This window comes from Peromyscus eremicus, chromosome 1 (assembly GCF_949786415.1).
Source record: "Peromyscus eremicus chromosome 1, PerEre_H2_v1, whole genome shotgun sequence".
Taxonomy (NCBI): domain Eukaryota; kingdom Metazoa; phylum Chordata; class Mammalia; order Rodentia; family Cricetidae; genus Peromyscus; species Peromyscus eremicus.
The window spans coordinates 60,132,004-60,154,816 of record NC_081416.1 but is presented as its reverse complement, the minus strand read 5'-3'; positions in this window follow the sequence as shown (position 1 = coordinate 60,154,816).

The window sequence follows — 22,813 nt, the reverse complement described above, 5'->3', positions numbered from 1 at the left end:
GGTTTGGGGGGTCCTAGACCACAGGGGTCCAGCCTAGAAATGCATGTGTCCTGTTCTTCTGATGACTTTTGTGATCCATCGAGGCACTAGACCTGGGTGAGCCAAGACATTACCGGGTGTGGATGGATCCTAATACCGGGGGTCTTTACGTTTGGAGCAAGAGATCGTGCTGCCACCACGCGGCAACTTCATTCTCTACAACTTGCAACGGATTCAGCAGGCACCCAAGAATAGGGCATAATCTATGTCTGATGGAAGCCCATATGTATGTGTGGGTGCCCCTTTGGATTCTGGGCTTAAGCGCCCTGCAACTTACCCCCAGGACATGGGAACTGAATCTCTCCTTGCTTGCCAACCTTTTCCTTTTCTGTGACGATTCAGGAAGCATAGGCAATGACTGTCTTCTTGGCATCAGTCAGGCTATGGGCAGATCCTGTGCTCTCTGATCATTAGAACACATTCTTCATGGCACGATGGCCCTTTATCCTCTGCTGTGCTCCTCCTGGTATAGTCAAAGATCTTTGGGGTTGACTGCATCACATCCAACCACTGATGTGATGGAGGTTTTTACAGGAGAGCAGAAGGACTCCCTTGGGTGGGCAAAACTCCTAATGGTACATTTGCGTGTTTATAGGCTGGAACTAGAGCTCTACTTCCAGACACAAGCTAGGTGCATCTTTGTCAATTCATGGACTGCTGGGGCTTGTACAATGAGTGGAGATTTGGGGGATGACCCTGAACTTCTGATCTTCCTGCTTCCATCTCCTGAGTGTTGGGATTATAGGTGTGCATCACTATATCGAGTTTATGATTCTGCTTTTCAGAACACTCAGTTCTTACCATTTCTTACAGCTCCTGGTCAACTAGCCTTGCTAAGATTAACCTGGAGAGTGGGAGAGTATGGTGGTTTGAATAAGGATGCGTCACATAGGTTCGTGAATTTGATTGGCTACCAGGGAGTGGCACTATTTAAAACAACCAGGAGGTGTGTGTGACCTTGTTGGAGGAAGTGTGTTGCTGGGGGTGGGCTTTAAGGTTTTAAGGGCCCAAGCTGGACCCTGTGACTCTTTCTTCTTGCTGCCTATGGATCTGGATGTAGAACTCTCAACAACCATGTCTGCCTGTGTGCTGCCATGCTCCTCACCATGAAGATAATGGACTAAACCTCTATAGTCTATATAGATTATAATTGAGCCCCAAATAAATGCTTTCTTTTCTAAGAGTTGCCATAGTCATGGTGTCTCTCCACAGCAATAGAACGCTGACTAAGACAGAGAGCAACAGCTAATTGTGCATCAAAGGTGGTTTCTAGATGTTACCCCAGCCCATACATGTGGTGTCAGCCCCTTGCGGCTCTAGCCAATGTATTATCTCAGGTTTGCCCTGCAGTTGATGTGGGTACTGAGCTGGCTGTATTGCAGCTTCCTCATGAAAGGTGCTAGTTTACCTTGGCAACCCCTCACCCTGATTTTGGAATGTGTGTGAATATCTTGGGATCGCCCCAAGTTATCACGAACTGGGACCTTAAAAGCAGGATTTTATTCTATCACAGCCCTGGAGACTACAAATCCAAGATGAAGATGTTCTCTCATAAAGCTTCCAGAGAAGATCCTTCCTGCTCCTTCCAAGCTCTGGAGACACTAGGTATCCTTAACTTGGGGCAGCATTCCCTAGATCTCTGCTTCTTTTCCATGGAAGCTTCCCCTGTATGCCTATGTCTGTGTCCAATCTTTCTCCTCTGCTAGATGTAGACACCATCATCGCATATAGGGCACTGTCATCCTGTGCGGATCAGGAAGAATCATTGAGTAACACCTGCACAGACCCAATGTTCAGGTGAGAACAGACCTGAATTGGGGGTACATTTCAATGCCATCCAAAGTGGCAAGGGACAGACATAAGTTTGATTGTCCACTTGGGGTCCCACATATCCTTGTTATGTCTACATGGCCTGTGCCCTCTCCTGCATCTTGCCCATCTCCTTTCTGACTTGTTGACCTCAGAACATGAGTAGCAGTCTCCCACAGACAGCTAAGCACCATGGCTTCCTCATTTCTGGTTTGACCCCTGTGTCTTGCTCTGCAGCCATCATGGGTATCTCTGGATGAATCTTGGCAGGCATACTGGGTCTCCTATAACAGAATGGGTAGACACAAAGAGTGATAGCAATTCCCCAAGGAGAATTCTGGAAAGATGAGGATGGAGAGAGAAAAAGGGAGCTGAACATGTCTGAGGGACTGTGCTTTGTGGGCCCTGTATATGTGGTGAGTCTGAGTTTTGCAGTTACCATTTTGAGGCCACTTATACATGGTGTCTCCACTGTTTTGGCAACCCTGGATGCTTTCTGCCTCCACTCTGTAGCCCTCCTCTGGCCTCTTCTGACCCTCTGGTTTCTTCCTCACCCTTCCACATCTATTACTGTCCATTTCCACAGCATCATCTCTGTGCTTACCATTTCTGCTCTGGCTGCAAAAGACATATGAGCATCATCTTTGACCCGATGATGTCATCGTCTACAAGAACCTGAGTTCTTATTTAGGAACTGAACAAACAGACACAGACCCTGACCTCAAAGATAAACTATGTGTTTTCAGGAGTCTTGGCCCTTATAGACTGGCCTCACCAGGTTGGCCAATTCCATGTTTTCTTGAATCTTAGGACCACCACTATCCCATGAGCTATCATATGAGGTGGGTGAGACACATGAAAGTGAAGAAGGCTTTTAGAGCAGGTGGTAACTCATCACCTTGATTTCTAGTGACAGAGTGGGTGCTGACCCACATCAGCACAAGGGCAATAATTGAAGAGAAGAGGCATGAGGGGAAAAGCTGGCAGATCAGGCAGTGAAGGGAGGCCAGGCTAAGTCCAGTTTGTGACAGTGACCTCTTGAGTAGTGAGGGACCACCTCATTCACTTAGCAAAGAAGGGTGTTGGCAAAGGGATTTGAATACCCCAGCCACAGCTTTAGGATGCATTTACTGAAGGGACCAGCGATGGACTGAGTGAGTCAGATGATGTTTAAACCAAGAAAAATAGGTCATCTGGTCTGTCTAGGTGGAGGATGCTGTCCTGGTTTGCATTCAAGAGGGAACAAGGGCCTCCTTCCTCCAGCCTTGTGGATTGTTCCTGGCTCTCCTGGAATCATCTGGAAGTTAATCCTTTGGAAAACAAATATTTCAGACATCTCAACAACACAAGCCCTCCAAGTGAGAGCTGAGCAGATGGGCCAAAAGGCCTGGAAACTCTCCTTTACACCCAGATGCTTAAGCCCCCCAAACCTCAGCAGTGTCTATGGGAGATGCAGACTATGGCCAGGAAAGTGTCAGAGCTGCCGGCCACCTGCCTGGACCTCACTCCTGGGTCCTGTCCATTCTCTTTGGCAGCTTTGGCCATCGACAGGACATTCCTAAAGGCTGAGGCTGTGCACTGGGGGCTGCTGGTAGAAAGGCCAGAGGAAAGTCCAGTGTCACCCTGGGGCCCTTGCTGTTCCCTGGCTCTTCCACTTTCCCACACTCTCTTCATGGCTTGGGGACTCATCAGGAAGTAGGACATTTCCCTTGTTTCCAGTCCCAAAGTCCATGTTTAGGGGCTCATCTGATCTTTACTCTCTGTGAGCATCCACTGTACACAGGTATCTATTTGGGCTGGCTACACCCATGTCCACATGCCCTTTTGTGGATAGAGTCCCTCTTTCCCATCTCATCATGGGTCTAGGCTGCATTTGAACCACCTGGTTGAAAGCTTTCAGAGCACAAACTTTCTCATCTCAACCTCATCCTTTTCCAGAAGCACGCTATGGCCCAGCTACAGAGTCCTGCTGCTATAGGCCAAGGATACTTACCATGCTAAGCAGGTCAGCACCACCTGTAAAGCCTAGGAACCATCACTGTGAATCTAGCAGAAGGGCCCATGAGATAAAAGAGAGGCAAAGGCTTAGAAGTGGAAGGCAAGGCCATGAAGGGCTTGCAAGGACCCACTCTGTGGCTATGTCCCCCTGACTATAGGCATGGAGCCCAACTCACAGGTGGCAACAGAGTCACTTCTGCTCTGGCCCATAAAGGTTTCCAGGAGGATCTTCCCCTTTCTGCCCTCTGCCCCCAGAAGAAAGGGAGTATTGTCCAAGGATCCCAGAGCTGCAGAGCCACAAGATGGCAGGAGCCCAGAACTTCTTTACATACCCACCACTCTTTAGTGATGACCTGCACAGAGAAGTGTGCCCATGGGGGTACCCCACTGTCTCATCAGGGAATAAGGAAAGGGAATTTGGGGAGTCAAGAAGACAGAGGGGCATCAGGTTCTTCTGCGAACGGGAGTACAAGCCATAGACAAGGGTGATATATGGCATGCATGCGCTGAGGTTATTTAAATAGTCACAGGGGAATTCCTGTTGGTGTGAACAGGCAAAGGTTGGGCAAGGTTGGGGAGGGAGGGCCCTGTTGGGAGGCCACCGTCCTTATGGCCTGTTGATCTGGGGGGAAGCAAGCTCACAAGTTCACAGTCCCCATTCCTACCTCGAACCTTGGATCTTGATCCCAACTGATCCAGACCCTCCTGTGTCACCAGGAGTTGGGAGAGTTAGGAATAGGGGACAAAAAGAGAGTGAAGGAAGGTGACGGTAGGGCCCTGGGAAAGGGGTTCGTGGTGTGTGGAGCCAACAGTGTCAGTCTTAGGGAACATGCAGGCCTGTCCTTTATCTCACCCCTCACGCTACATATTTCCAGAGAAATCATTTCCAATTTCAAAGGCTCCATGGAGGCGGATTTTTCCATCTGGGCTCTGCTGATGAGCTAGTTGGAAGGAACTTATGCGTTCACTCACTTCCCTCATCTGAGCCTCATGTGGGGACTGGGAGGGGAGGCAAGGAGCCCATGGTGCCTGGGAGCCCCTCAGACCTTGGAGGCAGCTGATGGCTCCAGTCCCTTCCTGGGCGGGTCTCCACCTGGCTAGTTGTATGACTATGAGTCAGGGGTCTGGGTCCCCCCAGGAGACCAGCAGGATCCGGGCAGAGGGGCCATGTCTCTGCACGTGCAACCAGTTCGATGGCCTCCCACCCCTCTCCTGGGTCCCCCTCACATCCTGCTCTGGCGAGGCTGTTTCCCACACTGCGGCTTCCAAGTACTCAGCCCACACTCAGCTCCCTCCTTCCCCTGGCTCAGGAGATGACTGACTGCCTGTCTTCCCACCAAGGCCCCCGCACTCCCCGCCCTGGGCCTCACCCTTGGGGCCCTGGAGAGGAGGGAGCTTCCATTGCCTGCTCCTCTCATGGCCTAGCTTACTCAGCTCCAGTCTGCTTTCTTCCTCGGTGGCAATGGCCCCTGTGACATTGCCCTTCTCTGTTCCTTGCTTCCCGAGTGTCTGTGGGTGTCCTGCCCCAGCCATCTTCTAATGTGGTACTTCCTGGTGTAAAAAAAAAAAAATCATGAAATGAATTATGTTCCCTCCATCTTCAAACCAAGAGGTGAAACTCAAGCCCTCAGTTCGTTAGGATGTGACTGCAGTTGGAGATGGCAGTCTCTGTAGGGGTAAGTTAATGTAAGTCTCCAGGGTGGGCACTAATCCACACAGCTGTGCCCTTGCCAGGAGAGATCATGACACAGATTTGTAGGGAGCAACTACACAAGGCCTGGGGGGAAGACACCATCTTGTAAGCCATGGGAGAGCCAAGCCAGCAGCCCCTCAAATTTGGGCTTCTAGCTTCCAGGACTCAGGCAGTGGCTGCTGTTGGAACTGCCTGCTCTGCACTGTTTTGGATGGTAGTCTGAGCCCATTAAAACAGTGACATTCTTGCTCTGCCTCAGTTTCCCCACTATCTCTTGCCTCTTTTGCTTTCTTGGCACCACATCTCTCCTTCCCAGCAAGGACTCTCCTCATGCACTCTTGCCCTCCAGCTCCCTCTAGTCTTGCCTCTGAGTGACCAGTGTTCTTCCGCCTCTCAGGGTCCCTCTATGCTCCAACACTGGGCCCATCTTTAGGCCTGATTCCTGAATCTGCTGCTCTTGGATTCAGGGTTATTCCATGTGGATCCGCAGCCAAGGCAACAATATTCTCCTCGGTGGTCCTGTCTGTCCCTGAAGACCATATTCCTGCTTTGGCTATAGCTGGACACAGATTCCTACCATTGCTAGGGCATGATGGCCTGGGAGAAGCCAGGTTAAAGTGTGTGTCTGGGCAGGCCTCAGACCTCTGTGGAACACCTGGAAGGACTCCTCCAACCTCAGATAAGATGGAGGACAGAAGAGGGGACAAATAGGGTGAGGAGTTCGAAGCCCCACTCCGCCTGAGACCCCAAGCAGAGCGACCCAAGTGCCTGGCTCCCTTTGCCTCAGAACTGAGCACTAGTCCAACTCTGCTCTACAGGCCCCGGGAGAAGTACCTTCCTGTGGTGTCAGTCCCGATATGAATATCCAAGGGTACACACTTGGCCCAGAGCAGAAGGGTTTTGGATTTAGAAATGGGGGAAACCTGGGGTGTGAGTGCTGAGTTGACATGGATTGCTGTGAGCTAAGTTGATGGGGTTTCCTAGTGTGGTGAACTTGGAGTCTCCAGGCAGGAGAGTTGTCTGGCCTCTTGGCCCAGCACCTCCCCAGACACCATCTTCTAACATTGAGCAGGCTGTGGTGGGTGTGTGTCCTCCATTTCCCTGTCTCTTTGGAGAGTGCCCGGCCAGCAAGTGACATGGAACAATGCGAAGGCCATGAGGAGCCATTGTTTCTTTAGGGGTCACATCCCTATCCCTTATCAAGCCTCTGTGACAGTTGTGTCTAAGGGAATCCTCAGGCCATAGGACCCCTTGACAAACCCAGCCAATGCCTGATCCATCTGAAATACCCTCAAGGGACCGTCTCTCTGGTCCTCTTGGAGTTCCACTTTAGAAACAGCGTTGAACTGACTCAACCTCGCCGGAAGGTTCCATGCTATTCCCTCAGTTTTCTGCAGAGAGCTGGGTCTCCGAGGGTGACCCTGGCCCCTTGGAGCTGCCCCCCTGACCACCTGGCCCCTAGCCTGTTTCTCTTTCCTATGGGACTTCCTCTGACTTCATTGTTTTAAGTTGGTGGCTGGGCCAACAAACAGTTTGAGTTTCACCCCTTGTGGCTTCCCTCCCTCCCCTCCTTCTTCCTCTTCCTGGCCTCCTCCATGTAGTTGCTGCCCTAGGTCCAGGGTGGGCACTGGGGCAGGAAAATTATTGCTCGGGCTCCAGGCCCTCAGGGGAAAAGAAGAAGAAAAGAGCCCCCCCCACCCCCCAGCCCCCAGCTCCTCATCTCCTTGGGGCTCCAAACAATTTACTGACCCCCCCCATCTATACTGGATGCTGAGTCCTCAGGCTTATTTTGGGGGAATGTAGGGACTTGCAAGGAGCAGAGTATTTGTTTTCTATTGCTTTTGGAAAAACAAACGAACAAACAAACAAACAAACAAACAAAAAAACAAAACCGAGCAGGCCCTGGCTATGTGAAAGCTGCCTCTTCTCTTCTGCTCCCCACCCTGTTCAAGGCATGGAGGAAAAGGCCTAGTGAAAAGGCCTGTGTTCCCCCCACCACCACCACCCTTCTTTTTAGGGGCTGTGGTGAAACCAGGGGTAACTGGAACCCGTGGACCTTTGCCCTCTGGTATCTTGGAACTCAATAGTCTTTGATGTCTCAACGTTCACGGAGCTTCCCCCAAACTATGGCATGGGGTCAGGCTTGGGAGAGTGAGACCCTCTTAAATAACCCCTTAGGAGGCCACAGTGAAGTTAAGGAGCCTCCTGCTAGTCCTCCTCAGACAGTGTCGGCACTAGCCCTGAGCTAGACAAAGGAGCACAGATGCGGTGCCTGGCTGCCTTCCCGCCTTCATGTCTTTCTCCAAAGCCAGGGCTTCCTCCCTGGTCCTTGGTCATCTGTGGGCCTTGCACATCGGAGGCTGCAAGGCTCCCCCACTGAGGGAGAGCCAACAGATTCTCCAGCCTCACGGTGGTTGCGCCTCTCACTGAATACCCTCCATTTCTGTCAGACACCTAGAGAGGGTCCCGTTTACCTCTCTCCATGCTCCAGCCAGGACTGGAGCCTCTGGGTGGTAGAGAGCTAGTTTGTGTGGTGAAACAAGCCACCACCCTTTGCCTCTGTAGGCTTGGGTTTGGGCCTCCTGATGACTGCTGCCGCTTGGGCCTCTGTAGGCTTGGGTTTGGGCCTCCTGATGACTGCTGCCGCTTGGGCACCTCCTGGACTCTATCTAGTCACGCTTGCTGAGGCACACTTCTTACAAAATAGGCCCTCAAAAGGACACATAAGCCCCTTCACCCATAGCAGTCACTTCTTGCAGCCCTCACATCATGGCGTATCATTTACTCACTAGGCACTCTACAAAGGCACAGGGAGACAGAGGCCTCACACCTACTCCCCAGGTTGCTCTCTGCAGGTCCACCTAGCCAGTCCCCTCTAGAGAGATAAGGCCAGGGAGGTGCGAGGCCCACAAGCCAGACTACTTCCTGCCAGGATGGGTAGTGTTGACTCTTTGGAGATAGTTAGTTTAGGGACGAAACTAAGGAAGAACAGGTCCTTGAGAAATAAGGGGTAAACTTGTACCAGCCCTAATTAGTTCTCATTGCTGCCTTCACCATTTCCTTCCCAGACTGGGGTCTCTCAGTTTCCTTCCCCATCATTTTCCTGCAGTCCTATTCAGGAGCGGCCTGAAACCACGCTGAGCATGAGGGTATGTGTCCTAGGGTATATCCTGAGGTGGGGCCAGATCACACTCAGTTTCAGTCCTGTCTCAGTGGGCCTGGGTCTGAACTTTGCAGACTGCCCTGAACGGAGAGAGCATCAGAGTTGGACTGTGGCTCTGAGCTGCTGTGGGCCCAGTGGGTGGGCAGAGGCTGGAAGCAGGGCCCCAGCCCTGGATGCCAGTATAGCCCCCCGCCCCCCGCCCCATCTCTACCCACAAGTGGAGCCTCTGCCAGGATTCTGAGGGACATTGTTGTTAATACTATTATTACAGCCGCTGCAGGAACGAGCACTAAGCCTCTGAGTGATTTATTTAACATGTGGCCTTATTGATTAGGGCCAGCTTTCCATGGTGGTGGGGGAGGCCATGCCTGGGCCTCCAGGAATCTCTGGTCTGGGAGGGGGGGCAGGAGCCTGCAGGGCGCCTCGGGGCAGACCCCAAAGACTCAGGTCTTTCTTCCCCTGCCCTGAGGGAGGCCCTGTCTGATGGGTGGTGGTAGGAGGAGGCAGGGAAAGTACCTGTTGTGGGAGGGGGCAGCCCCACTCCAGGGAGACTGAACAGAGACTCCAGTAGCCACCAAGCCTCTAATACTGGCCCTGGGTGAGCTGACAACAGAATGCCTAGGCTTTGGACCTGGGTGGATCCAGAACTCACGTTCTGATCAGACCTTACAGCTGTCAAGAGACAAGCTGGGAACTGGGGTGGGGGGTGGGGCTGTAACCTCCCCTTCCCCCCAGAAGGCTGCCTAGAGACCTGGGTTAGCTCCAGGCTTGTCACCAGGGATGGGAGACACTTGACCGAGACCAGCACTTTGAGGACTCCACACCACTTCTTCAGTGAACCCAACAGCCCCAGCCTCCTCAGATGGCACTGAGGCAGAGAGGCTGGGGTCCTGCCTTTGGTACTGGCTATTCTGAAAGACCTAGATTACCGCGTAGCCCCCTGAAAGTAGCCACCAGCTCTACCCAAAACCTACGTGGGATTGGGGTTCTCCCATCTCACCTCCTAGAAGAGGCAATGGTCCTGTGCTGAGAAAGGAAGGAAACCAGTTAGAGACAGACCTCACCAGACCAGAGTAGCCTCTTCAGCCTTGCAGAGCCACTTTCTCTTCAGCACCAGGAACATTTCTTCCCCTGATGGAAGGGCAGTGGGAGTGGAGGGGGGCGGGTGGTGGGAGCATCACCTGCTTGCCAACTGCACTAATTCCCGGGGATGGCCTTGATCATAGAGCTCAGAAACAGGCTGAGTAGGGCCCCTCAGATATCAAGGCCTCTTCTAGATAGCTACCTTCTTGCACCCCAGGAGACATTCCCATGGCATCCTGAGCTCATCAAACCTGGGGTTCTAGGCAGCTAAAAAGTTGGGGTTCATGTGGAAAGCTAAGGGATGGAGTAGCTGAGTACAGGGTAGGAGAGATCAGGGCTACAGACACAGATCCCCTGCTCCAGACACTGAAGTGGGGCTGTCTTTCTGGCTGTCCTTCCCAGTGTTTTGTCTTGCTTTCAGTCTGTATGCTTGGGTGGGTACCCTCTACAGCTCTGATGAGTTTGCTACCTGGACTCTGACAAACTAAAAACAGCATTGGAGAGATGAGCTTGGAGGCCACTTATGATTTGGGGTATAGTGAGAGGTCATGGAACCCCCTAGAATTCATGGAGGGGCAGAGGAGGTGATATAGTGACACATGAAGCTGGCATCCAAGAGGTGGCCGGTCTGTGCAGCCTAGACCATCCCATGTGCTTAAAAGAGAGCTCAGAAGTAGGGATGCCCCCCGGACCAACAGTGTAGACTCATGAATTCTCATCCTCCATATTACCCTTACCCCTATTCCACAAAGCACCAAGTGTTGGGCTCTCTGGAGCTGCTGGTTGCCCTCTACCCAAGATGCACAAGGGTCCAAGGGACTCTGCCCTGACTTGAAATCCATCCATCCCCTGACCCTAGATCCCAGGAGCAGGTCTGGCTGGGGCTCTTTTTGAAGGCTATCACACAGCTCTGGGCCTTTTTCTTCAGCCAGGGCAGCAGCTGGGCTCCAGCCCCAACATGCTGCCGTCTCTCCTCTTGTCCCTTTTTATGACTAATAAAAGGGATTGTAAAACCCGTGCGTGTACAAAGTGCACCCTGTAAATGGGTCCTGGTAATAATGACATCTGCAGCAGCACTCCTTGGCCAGTCATGCTCAAGGAGGAGGGGAACCTGCCTTGGACTCTGCAGCATCTGGCCCACCCAGGGACAGAGCGCTGGGCTCAGGTGCACCCCCTCTACACCCCTCTCTTTGTAGGGCCAATGGGGGCTGGGCAAGAAAGAACCGTCTATGTAAAGTTACCCCTCACAATGGACATACATGCCTCTTCCATGTAGTGCTGGCTTTGAGATAGTGCCAGCCTCCTGAGGGAAAGTGAAATGCACTGTGGTCCTTTCCTTTTCATTTTCTGATGTGCCCTTGAACCCAGAGACTCAGTTTCCCCAGCTGGCTCTCTTGGCCTGTAGTACCCAAGAAAGCCTGGAGTTCTAACCCATGCCCCTTTCTCTCTGAGCCCCTTAGGTTCAGCTGTCAGAGGCCCTATGCTCTCCCCCAACCCCCACATTGCCATGCCAGCATAGGGTGTCAGGCCCCCAGGCCATGGACAGCGTGGGAGGTGGGAGGCCCAGGCTGGATCATGAGCTGTGACAGTCTCATAGGCAAAGCTCCCAGGAAGGCTATGGGGATTAACTCCGGTTTTCCCTCCTCTCTGACATGCCGCTTCTTGCAGAAGGTGGCCCTGGGAGAACCCCCATCACCTTTTAAGGTTAATTTCCTATTAAGATTCTTCTGTTTGGAGAATGCCAGATGGAATGTACTGTGGGCTAATCCCACCCAACCAAGCCAGCAGGCGCCGGCCCTTCATAGTGAGAGAGACAGGTAGAAGGGACCCGCCTGAGGCAGTAAGCCTCGTGAAGGACTTTTATGGAGTGTTCTGTGTCCCCATGCATCCATGACAGGGCAAAAGGCCTCTACTGTGTCAGATTTGCCCTTGTTTAAATAGGCTTCAGAATAGTTTCCTCTTAGCAAAATCCTTGGGAAACATCGCTAATGACTGTCTTTTGTAGAAGAACTGGCCCTAACCATTCCACAGAATGGGGAAGCTAAAAGAAGGAGCTTTCAGAAAAAAAGAAAAAAAAGGCCTCCATTTACCTGTCCACTAATTACCATGGTGTAAAGATTCCCCCACAGCCATCTTTCAAAGGAGCAGTGAGAGAGCTGGAGCTGAAGTGCACCACTCACCCCACCCGTGGCTTCTAACCTTCAGCCAGATTCAGAGGCTGAATGGACTTCAAGATAGGTGGGGTCTGGACTGCTCTGGGGTACTCCAGCCTTTGTCAATCTGCCTAGTGCCCACCACAGACTCGTGTTAATGGATGCTTGCATGTCCTGGGAGGGCAGAGGTATCAGGAGAGCAGGGACACAGGGCCCCTTCTGCAAGGGGAAAGCAGCTCTGAGCTGGGGTGCTTGGAGGAAGCAGCAGGCCCGACACTGGAGCTGGCAGCCTTCCCAGCTCCGCTGAAGCCCCCTCCTCCCTTCCTGCCGCTCCCACACCCGGTTTTCATTACCTTACACCTGGGCTATTGTGGCAGCCCTGCCTGCCTGGCCCTGGCTCAGGCTGGGCTCTGCACACAGTAGGCTTCTTCTGCACATTGAAATGCTCTGAGAGGCCCAGTCCCTGAGGTGGAGTGGCTGGGAGCCCAGGGCTGCACACTCGGCTGTTGTCTGCTCACAGTGACCTGCTCTGAGTAAAAGTCCTGAGCCACTGCTTAGGAGGATGGTCTAACCCCCCCCCCCCAAAAAAAAAAGAACGACAAAAAAACCAAACAACCTGTGTGTTTAAGGAGAATCGCAGACCATCACTAGCCAGTCAGGAGCCCAGTTACAGAGCCCCTGAGGTGTGGCTAATTTAACTCTAATTTGGTGGTGGGAAATCATGGCCTTGGATGGCGGGGCAGAGGGGCCATTGCAGGAATGGTTAGAAGATCTGTCTTGTTCCAGTGAGTACTCATTCTACCCTGGGTCTAGAGTCACTGGATAAAGTGCAGCATGCTGGCTAGACTTGGATCACAGGTCCACACAGAAGGTTGCAGTATGAGCTGTGCCTCACAATGGCTGAGTTCATACTGGGCACACACTTACACTGCATGTGCCCCAAGGCAATTCCACTCCATCCAGTGTGGCACAGAGAAGTCAAGAGGTTGGACACGAAATAGCATATGTTCTTGATCAGAATGTATAGTTTACGGACCTCTTTTATTTCATCCATGAATTTGTTTGCCCTGCTGGGCACATTTGATCCACTGCCCTCCCTATAGGGCAGCCACCGCCAAGACCAGCCATGCAATGGGGGATCTGTACAGGTGGTGGAAATTGGGCCTCTGGTGGTTTTAAGGGCAAATGAAGTCTTGGCTGAGCCCATGGGTAGCAGCAGACCTGCGTGCTCTGGGTGTTCTAGAGCCAGCACGATGTCCTGGCTCTTCGGAAGTTGTCTGCCTTCTCTGAGCAAGCCTGAAGTTGCAGAGGAGAATTTTGTCTCAGCCCTGCCTCTTTTAGCGGCCATCAAAGCTGGGAAGCACCACAGGGAGCATCCAGGCAGATGTGTCCCATGTCATATGGAAGGCCTGCTCAGGAGACCTTGATGTTTTATGATTGTCATCGGCCCTGCTTAACCGGGCAAACAGGTGGAGGGACCCTTGGGTATCAACTCTAGCAGGTATCTAAAGAGGAGCCAGTTTCTGGTCTTGTCCTGTGCCCCCCACTGACTCTCTAGGTCTCCAAAAGTAGTCCATGCCACCCAGAGCTCCATCTGGGAGCACCAAGGAAGTGGTCCCTCCTACCCCATTTGTCTGAGTGGCTCTAGAAAGTGTCTAGACACATGAGGAGAGAGGGGTTCAAGGAGGAGGTGAACCCCAAACATTTGTTCCTTTCTACTGGCGGCAAGGCTGAATATCTGTAAAGACTAGGCTTGGGAGGCTCCGGCCTTTGTGCATTTGTGTGCACAGGTGTGCTTTCAGAGGAGAGAGAGGGATGGGGCCAGACAGCCCGGGAGGCAAGGCCAGCACTCAGCAGACACCACCTTGTGATATCTCTGCCCACCTGCTACCCTTCTCAGCCAGGGGAAAACAAATTCACAGATTGTGAGAACAGAGCTGGGCTCCATCTGGGGGCAAGGCTGGTCCCAATCCTCTCCTCTGTTGGAGGCAGAATGCTACCAGTAGCAGGACAGGGGGCTGCCCTGCAGGAATCAACTGCTGGGGAACTCATCTGGACCCAAGACACAGCAGGGCACTTGGCCTGGGACACAAGAGGACTCTCTGAAGGTCCTGAGCACCCCCCCATCTCTGTCCTGGGGAATGCATCAAGCAGTTTGGAGCCTGAGGGTCCCCTGAGCCAAGGCTAGCTGACCCATCACCCTGGGCAGCTTTGGGGGCCTTGGCCTGGCTGGTCATTTGTAAGCAGCTCCTGGCTACAGGCTGCCCACTCCACCTTCATCTCCAGACACTTTTCAGCCCCACCACCCCCAGCTCTTGCCCAGCCATCTGGCCAGAATGAGGAGTGGTATGTCTCGCCTGCAGTGGGGAGAGAAGATTCCTGAACTTCGTGTCTGAGGCCCTCTGTGATTTCGTACATGGAGACCGTGTTCGGTTACATTTAATAGCGGACAGGAGAATTTCTTTCTCAAACCACCTCGTTGGCTCCAAACCAAGTGTGGGAAAGCAAAGCGAACATCAATCTTTCCCCTTTTAAAACAAATTTTCTTTCTTTCCTTTTTTTCCCCCCCGAAGGGAAAAATTCCAGGCGCCATCTTTCCGCATGTGCATTCCAGACAGGGACCCCCTCCCAGAGCCAGACTAGACCACCAGAGCCACGGAGCAGGCAAGTCCCTGGCACCATTTGGAACTTGCCCCTTGCCTTACAGGGTGCCCTGGGGTTGTGTGTTACAGATGCATTCCAGAACTACTCTCATGGGGTGGGGTGTCCATGAGACTATGTGGACCTCACCTTCTGTGCCCAGGCTCCTGTAGAGCTGACAAATGAGGCAGACAGACCATGCAGGGATCTTCTGGAGAGGGACTGAGAAGCTGTGGAAGGGGCATGCAGGGAAGTAGGAGTAGAGTGTACCTCAAGGTCCTTTCCTCAGAGCTGGGGTCCTAGAATCTGCCTGTTAATGGGTGAGTCTGTTCCACACAGAAAACGACTTCCTCAGATCTATAACTGAGCATGTTCAGTCAGCAACTCTGAAGCCCATTTTGGAGGCCCTAGCCATGTCCAGTCCTATCATCACCATGGCCCTAGAGGTGCCAGCAGCTCCCTTTGTTCAAGTCTCCAGCCTCCCTGTCTTGAGGTTTGTCTGCTGGGGCTGATCTGTAAGTGGTTAAGGTCCAGGCCTTGGAGCACCCTGTCAGCTCCCGTGTGATGAGGACACGGGCCTGCCTGGCTTGCAGACACTCCCCACCAGTCTTGCCTGTCCCAGAGAATCTCTCGCTATGGATAGGAAACTCAGTCACTTTAAGGAGGATCCTCCATGGAGTGGAGACTCAGAATGTCCATAGAAAGGCCCCGGGAGCAGAAAGCTTGCACATGGACAACCACCAAGGGCCAGGAGGTCCTGAGGAATAGATAATTCTGGGCATCTCAGTCTATCTACCCTGCCCAGCCCTTGCCAGCAGATGGGTATGAATGACCACATCACTGTGGGGGAGCCTATGAAAAGGAGACCCCCCCAATGCCCTTCTTCCTGTCTGACTCCAACATATAGCCTTCTGGCTCCTGGGACCCCCTTCCACCATTCCAAGTGGTTACTAAAGAGGAAGGACGCTGTTGGGCAGGGCCCTGGCCTCTCAAGAGGATGGCCATACTGGGAAGCTGTTGTGAGGTTCCTGCATGCTGGTCCAGAGCCCAGATGGCACGTGGCCTCAGGAAGGCCCCTAGTAGACAAAAACAGTGCACCCACTGATGTCACTACCTCTTTGTTTAAAGGACTAGGTTAAATCTGACTCTCACACAGATCCCGACTACATGTCTACCACATCCTGCCAGGGGCAAGTCCAGGAAGGGGCCCATAGGGACAGAAAGGCAGATTAAACTCTGGTCTGGTGCATGGGTTTGGACTTTTTTAAAAAAAAAAAAAAAAAAAAAAAAGGCAGTAGGGTTGGATACAAAGCTAGGCCCTTAGGCTGAGACCTTGAGTGAAGGGCTGGGAGTAGGTCTCTTAGAGGAGGATGAGTAGCTGCTGTACAGCCTGTATCCTAGGGCTGGTTAGAGCTGGTGGGGCTGTTCCTTCTTATGTGACACATGGGGAAACTGAAGACATGGAGCATTGAGTTGAGGGGCTGAGCTTCGACTCAGGACGTTTTGCTGTAGTATAATTTTATTTCTACCTGGACTCCCCAAGTCTGAGCACAGGGACAGTGCTGAGTCTGGATCTCTGTACCATCCCCACTTTCCTTGCACAGTTCAGAACCCTCATTTAGGTCTTGGGTGTCTTGCCTGGGAGTGGAGAATGAGGCTGGGAGGAGGGAGAGGACAGTTCGGTTCCCAGGGCAAGCCCTGCCAAGTGTTCCAGGAAGCGGTCTTCGGAAGAAGCCAAGTCGCACAGAGCCGGCTCCCCGGCTGCCCATCCCAGACCAAGGAAAGCAAACACGGGCAGCGGGATGCAGTTGAAAGAAAGAAACTTCAGCAAGTGAGGGTGCTTGAGGCCAGGGCCTCCAGGAAAGAAACATCACGCGCAAAACGTGGCACAGGGCCGCCGCCCCTGCTGGGCCGCCCGCTGAGCACGTTCTTTCCCTCTCAACAGCTGCTCCAGGCCCCTGCCTTGGGCTCTTGCCTCCAGCCCACCCGCCTTGCTCCCCACAAGTCCAGGCCCAAGGACCCCCCGACAAAGGGAGAAGGCCAGAGGCAGGCGGGCCAGAGCCAGTTGAGGCAGTGTGAGTGACCACAGAGAACCTCTCTGAAGTGTCCCTCCCAGCTGCCCCTCTAGGGAGGGACTGCTGCCCCTCACTGCCCTGGTGTCCTCTTCAGGACACAAGGCACAGCTATTTCCAGCCTTAGAGATCGGCACTCTTCCTCAAGAGGTAGGGAATGTAGGCATGAGAGACAGCTGGGATGTCCAGGCTCTGAGAGACCCCAAAAAGGGCATGAGCTGCTGAGCTGACAGGAAGTAAAAATGGCAGAGCAGCTGGCCTTCTCGGATTTCCCACGTCAGCTCTCCCTTTTTCTCTTGTGGCCCCCTCAGCTGCCCTTGCCCCCAGATCCATTTATGAACCTGTGAGGGGAAGGGGCTGTCAGCTCTGGCATTGGATTCTCAGCCCTGGCTATGCCTAGAGACAGAATTTGGGGACCCTCTCTGGAGACAGAATAGTTGGCCAGCCAAGGAGACCACTGAATCTGCTTGGGGGCTCCAGGACAGAGGGAGCTGGCAGGCAAGATGCACTGGGTACTGGTCAGCATGGACTTGGCAGCCTCTCATGGCTCCCCCTCATGGGATCCCCTTCCCCACCCAAGTCCTGCCTCACCAGAAGGATGTCCCCATTGTCCTTTCCTGCCCAGCTGTCTTCTTCCATCTCCACTGGTTCTGACAGGTGGAGAATGGCAGGCTCAGCTGCTATGCCTGCTTGGCCTGGGACCCACTGGCAGGTACCACTGCCAATCTCATCCTCAACTCTCAGGCCCCCACCCTTCCAGGACGTGGGGACACTCGGAGAGGCTGTTGTCCTTCTTTGGGCCTGTTTGCTGCAGGGACACATGTGCCACAGAGAGCAGACCAATCAGCACAGCCATACGCATAGGCGTGTTGGCCATGGATGAGTAGCTATTCCCAGCCCTGGCATGGATTTTCCTGTCCTGTCCTAAAGAGGGAGAGAATGTAGACACGACCTAATGGGCTCCAGCCAGGCACTCTAAGACCCCCAAAAAGAGGACAAAGAAGGGAGTAGAGAGGTCAGCTCAGGCTTGCCCAGAGCTCCTTTCTGCTTATGAGCTACTCCTGCAGCTTCAAAGCCTCTCACCCTAGGTTTGGTTACAGCCTTCAGGGGCCCACCTCTTCTCCAGTTGCTAGGGTGGCCCTGACTGCCCATGATCTTCATTTCACCTTATACCTTTCTGCCCTTGGAAAGCAGAGGACCCCAGCCATGGATGACCCTCGGTATCCAGACTCTTCAGGCAGCCATTGCTATGCTCTGGCCCATCTGGCCTTGGTGCCTCCACCATGATGGGGCCAGATTCACCAGATATTGAATGACAAATGAAGTCTTTTCTCACTTGCCAACTACTGGATGATAGGGCTGACACAGGTTAGGACTGAGCCACAGAAGGTTTGAAGTTGAAGCTGGTCCAGGATGGTGAGGCGGGACATCCACAATCGAAAGTGTCAAGAGGCTGTGCTGTCCAGTGCTCTGTGAGACTCCTGGAGGACAGATGGAGTAAACTGACTGCTTTGCAACTGGGTGTCTTTGCTTTCATTCTCTCTCTCATTAACCCTGCACAGCCAGAGAAACCAGCCCTACTTCATGTTTATTTTTTTCCCCATAGTATCAGGATGAGAGGGCTGGTAACAACCAGGCTGTCCCCACCTCACCCCAAGAGAGGTGGGCAAGAATGGGTACCAAGGCAAGCAAGGGGAAGCATATGACGTCAGCTAGCATCACCATGTCTGCCCCTGAGCTTCTAGAAATGTTCGGTCTCACTGGAAGGACATATCCCCTGAGGTGACACCCTGCCTGGTATTCCATATGACTAGAGATGTCTAGGAAGGCAGTCATAGGTGGTGGGTGCTCTTTCTGGGGAACTGGGCGAAGCTGACACTCAGAGCATAGAGACAGCCAGACCTAGGGCACCAGGCAAGAGGGATCTTGGGAACTTTGAAGACTCCGGACCCTAGCATGCACATCTTCAGAACAGGCCTGCTCAGCCAAAGCCGTCCCAGAATGTTCCAGGGACCCACACCTGGCTATACCTACTGCCTCCTTCCATTGGGGACAAGGGACCAACTGATCTCCCTAAATTAATGAAGGACAAGGGGCCTAGCACCCTACCTTGGGCAAGGCTGCTTGGTTGCCTAAGCTCCTGTAGGCCCCAGGGACCCCGAGATGTCTGCTGCCCACTGTCCCCTGCCAGGAAGTGAACTCGCCAGAGATGTTCAGGCTGAGAGCCTGTCCTGGAGGCTGCTGAAACAGCTCACCGTGTCAGCAAGGTATCCAAAACAAGCACACTAGACCTGTTTCTGATCCAGATTTGTGTCTGCAAAGCCGAGTCAATAAGACCTTATTGGAAATGTACAGGGGGCCTGAGGGTGAGGCAGAAGACCCCAGGAATTAAAAAAAAAAAAAAAAAAAAAAAGGCTCATGCTCTGACTGCTGTGCGTGCAGAAACTCTTTCCACAGTTAGCCTTTCCATGGGGCTCTGAGCGGCCGAGAGAAGAGCAGGGTGGTTCTAGAGAATTTGGGTTGGGACAGAGGGTCCTGAAAGTCCAAGCAGACAGCAAATGCTGGCAGATGATGGTGAAGGAGCTCTGGCCAAGGGGCGGCTGAGCGAGTTGGCGGTGGGGCTGTGGGGTCCTAGCCAGGGTGGCAGAGCGGATGGGTGGGCCGGGGTTCAGAGTGATAAATGGCTTCCCTCAGAGATGAGCAGCTCTGCCAGGGCCTTAGGCCTTGGAATTCAGTCTTGTTGACCCTGAGGCCCAATGGGGGCCTTTACAACAGGGAAGCTTTGTGGATGGACAGCGGGGTGATTTAACGGGTGTTGCTGGTGGTGGGTTTGTATGTGAAGAATTAGTATGGGAGCACAAGAGGCTTCCAGGGGCCCCTGCCAGGCTAGGGTAGGAAACCCAGCTTTGAGGAACAAACAAGCTTCAGGCTGGAAGCCTGGGGTCTTGTAGACCTGGGAGGTCTAAGCTCCAAGCGTACAGTGGAGCCCTGGTCCTGTGTTGAGGCTAGCTAACCAGTAAACAGAGCTCTGCTGGGGTTTTTTGCTGCCTCCAACCCTGTGGGGTCCTGCCTGAGGGTGAAGGGCAAGCAAGTGGCTTCTTGATGGCTGGTATTGTGCAGAGATCTCTCTCTGGCTCTATCCCCTGAGTCTTTGAAGACATGGGACCTAGAAGGTATCTATAGCAGTTTGGTAGGTATCCTAACCATCAAATGTGCCTACCCCAACCCCTTAGCCCTCACCACATCCCTGGTCCTCATGGCCCAGTGTACTATGTGACCTTTCACACTATGTCCAGGGAAAGCTAGGGGACAGATTATGCTTCCTTCAGCATATTGAGGGTGAGGTGTCCCCCTTTCTCACCCTCTCCAGGATTCCTCCCAGTCCTTCTGGCTCTGGGGCACATCCCATATTGGGCTCGGCCACTCTCATACTTGCCTCAGAAATACAAAAGGCACTGGGGAAACTATGCCATTGTTCTCACTGCTGTGGTAGAGGGTCTGCAGTAGCTTCTCTCTCCACCAGCACCGGGTGGCAGAGCCCCAGGCGTCACAGGCACAAGGAGACCTGGACACCTGGAAGGTAGACTACTGGTGGCTGGGGGTGAGCTGTGAAGTCCCTTTTCATCAAGGCCTGTGGCTCTCTCAGGGGCTTTGGTTTGCACTCATCTCCACACAGAACCCATGGAAATGGAAAGGAAGGAGGCCTGGTATTGGGCGGCCACAGTGGTTTGGGTAGGCTGGCCGCCTGTGTCTTTGGCTCCATGGGACCCTTTGCACTGCTGGGCCAGGGAGGAAGCGGGCTGGGCCTGCCATGGAGCTTCTTGGACCTCACAGGGCCTGCGGCTCTCTAATTACTCTTTCTAAGAAATCCCTCAAAGTCTTTTCTCAGGAAGGCAAGGCCTAGGAAGAGTGGGCCAGGGGCCTCTTCCAGGCCACTGATGTGTGAACAGGTTGGGTTTGGGGAATGCAGAGAGGACTTCAGCTTGGCATAGGGTTCAGAAACTATCTCCTCCAGAAATGTGTTTTCTGGGACCCCACATTACAGATCTTGGCCACTGGTACCCCAAATTCCTCCTCCACAGTGGCTTCTTTCCCTCCCTCACTTACAGGACCCGCCCTCTCTGGGTGGGCCACAGGGCTTGAGCAGCCTGGCTGGTATTAAGGGAAGAGGAAAAAGTGACGGGTGGGCGGGCAGGAGACAGAGCCGCCACATGTCCGTGGTGCCCACACACACGTGTTTACCCACCAGAGCCTTGCTGGCCTGCAGGGCCAGTGGAAAGCATGAGTCGGGCTGAGCAGAGCAGCCCCCATCCCAGTCTGGTGCAGGCATGGAGCCCTGGAGCTTGCCTGGTAGTCTTCCTGTGGTCTCAGTGAGGGCAGGACAGTACCCTAAGACCTGAACAGGGTGGGGGGGGGGCTAGACCTGGAGTTTTGGAGAGCCCCAGGAGACAAAGAGACAACCTTGCTCAGACTTCCATTAATAGCCCATATCCTTTACCCCTGGCCTAGGGCCACCCACCTTTGGCAAGGGATGTTTGAGGTTTAAGGACTCATGGTGTAGGTGTGTGTTTTTGGGGGGGACTTCCCCTCCTGTGGGCCATCAGGAACACCCATCTTCAAGGGCAACTCACAGGAGTTCTGGCCTCCTTACCCAAAGGCCCTTGCAGTATGGAGACCAGATCATATGGCAGTGCAGGATTGGAGGTGGGATGCAGAAGTACTGAGGCCTGGGCCAAGGCCTGCTGGTGCTATACCAGCCCCTGGAAGAAAGGAATCGGCTGCCGTGGACTGGGAAATAGTCACCTATCCATGATGAAGATGGAGAGAGAGCAGCTGGCCTTCCTTAGGAGTGAGGCAGTAATGGCTGCAGGGAGCTTGAAGTCCTATGTAGTGATATTGTGTTCCCCAAAATATTGTGCACCCTAATAAACTTATCTGGGGTCAGAGAACAGAACAGCCACTAGATATAGAGGCCAGAAAATGGTGGCACACACACCTTTAATCCTAGCATTACAGGGGCAGAGATCTGCCTGGATCTCTGTGAGTTCAAGGCCACACTGGAAACAGCCAGGCGTGGTAACAAGAGCCTTTAATCCTAGGAAGTGATAGCAGGAAGCAGAAAGGTATTTAAGGCGTGAGGATGAGGAACTAGAGCTGGTTAAGCTTTTAGGCTTTTGAGCAGCAGTTCAGCTGAGATCTGTTTGGATAAGGATTGAGGCTTCCAATCTGAGGAAACAGGATCAGCTGAGGAATTGTGAGGTGAGGAAGCTGTGGCTTGTTCTGCTTCTCTGATCTTCCAGCGTTGACCCCAGTACCTGGCTCCAGGTTTGATTTTATTAATAGGAACTTTTAAGATTCCTGCTACAGTTCTATATACTGGGTACAGGGCACAGGGCAAGAGGGAGCTGTGCCCCAACCCTGGGAAAGTCTTGTGTAGCACTTCCTGCCTCCAGACCTTATGAGCTTCCCACATAGCCTTAGCAATTCCCCATAGGGAGGGTCCCAGGATCAGCTCTCCTTGCAGAACCTGTGTTCTTACATCTGCTGTGACTGTTGGGAGAGGCAGTTTCCACCCTGTCCATCTGCCCTGCAGTCCTTACTTATGCATCTCCAAGTCCTCTCTTTGATCTTGATCTGTGTCTTCATGGCAGGATAGCCAGGGCCATCAAAGTTCCCAATACCACCCTGAAGTCCCAGTATGTGTTGTTTCTGGGTGTCCCCACCTTGCATCTGGTCACCTCTATTCTCCTAACACTGCAGTATGGGCTCAGATGTCTTTGGTAAAGGCAGGCATCTTGACCTCCATTGGGCCCAACATCCCCTTCCTCTCTGGTCCTATGTCCTATAGGAGCTTCCCTAGGGGCCTTGGTGGTTTCTGATGAGGGGCCTACTGTGGAACAGACCTACCTCCTAAGAGTACTGTGGAACAGACCCACCTCCTAGGAGTACTGTGGAACAGACCCACCTCCTAAGAGTACTGTGGAACAGACCCACCTCCTAGGAGTACTGTGGAACAGACCCACCTCCTAGGAGTACTGTGGAACAGACCCACCTCCTAGGAGTACTGTGGAACAGACCCACCTCCTAGGAGTACTGTGGAACAGACCCACCTCCTAGGAGTACTGTGGAACAGACCCACCTCCTAGGAGTACTGTGGAACAGA